This window comes from Triticum dicoccoides, chromosome 5B (genome assembly GCF_002162155.2).
Source record: "Triticum dicoccoides isolate Atlit2015 ecotype Zavitan chromosome 5B, WEW_v2.0, whole genome shotgun sequence".
Classification (NCBI taxonomy): Eukaryota; Viridiplantae; Streptophyta; class Magnoliopsida; order Poales; family Poaceae; genus Triticum; species Triticum dicoccoides.
In genome coordinates this window covers 457,842,181-457,843,647 of record NC_041389.1, presented here as the reverse complement: position 1 = coordinate 457,843,647, position 1,467 = coordinate 457,842,181, and positions in this window count along the sequence as shown.

Genomic DNA, 1,467 nt, shown 5'->3' with positions numbered 1-1,467 from the left:
ATAAGCAAAAAGGTCGATGCCCCGTGGCCCGAGGGTTCCTTCCAAGAGGAACCTGGACTGTGGCAGCAGGAGTGGTTCTACATCACCGCTCCAAGGGGCAGCAGGCAAAAGCCGCCGCCCTTATTCCGCCCGGGACCTCCACGCCAACTGATGTCGTTGGTCAACCAAGGGCTCAATTGGGGGCCGTCCAAAGACGTGCCTTTACTGCAGGGCCGGATTCGAGATCTCCAAGCAAGGGAGATCGACCTGATCAAGGTGATGCAGGTTATGCTAATCAGGCATCTTCTGCCCTGCAAACGCCGTCCTCTCCGTCTATGGGAGTTCAACCCGGAGGGACCTCGTATTCTCCAACATTTTATGGGTGCGACACCCGTGGAGATGTACAAGCTGTTCTTCGAACCGCAGGTGGCGTGTCCGGATTTAGCCGAGGACACAGGGCTAAGCCGCGATCGCCGGGATACTCAGGTAAATAGCTCAGAGTCCGGACATTCTGTTTATATGCCTTTCTAGAGTTCGCCTCCTAACCCCTTATTCTTTACAGGAATGGGTGGCGCGATCAAGGCTGATAAGGTGTCCAGCCCCCCTCCCGGAGACCGCACTGGAGCCCGTGCTGGTCAGAATGTTGGAGGTCGCGCCCACAGAAGGGGGCGACGGGGAAAATAGAGGAGCTAATATTTCGCCCAAAGGGGCAACTGAAGAGGGGGAAACCAAGAATCCCTCTCTTCAGGGGGAGAAGAGGACCGCCTCCGAAGATCCGGAGGCCAAAGCCCCTAAGCGTGGGAAGAGATCTTCCCCAGGGGGTCCGGCGTCCGGAAAGAATCCGGACGCACAATCATCACCCAAGGATCGGCCCTCCAGCGAGCCGTGAGTATGAAAGAGGGAGTTAATTAGTAAGGAAATACCTTCATTTGTGCTTCTGTAGGTAACCGAAATATTTATGTTGCAGTTCGGATCTGCAGCCTTCTCAGATGAGTTCATCTTCGGGAGACCTTCTTCCGGAGATGATGGAGAGCGATACGCCTCCGTCCGCAGCGCCGCCAGATGAGGCAGGCGAACCTGAAGTGTCATCACGGAGGGTATCCCCGAGTCCGGAGGGGCCAAAGAGTTCGGCACCTTCTAGTGTCCGGCCGGGAGAACTGAAGAATCTGCTTGAGAGGGCGTCCATTTCAGAAGATCACCGTGCGTTAATGCGTATGGTGATTGGAAGGATTTCGTCCGCCGAGAGCGAATTGCGTAATGCCGCCATGAGTTTGCTGGCGGGATTTGAGGTATGCGAGAATGACGCACCCCTTTGTCTTTTAACAGTTTTGCATATAAAAAATGCGCCCTGTATAGATAGTAGCCCCTGAGACTTAGTAGGTTGTTGGAAACGACAGCGTACCGAGGATCGAAATCTAAAGGAATGAATTCCGTTGTTCCTATGCAGGTGGCGGATAGTCCGGGGGCTAGCCGGACTAGTGAGTTTGC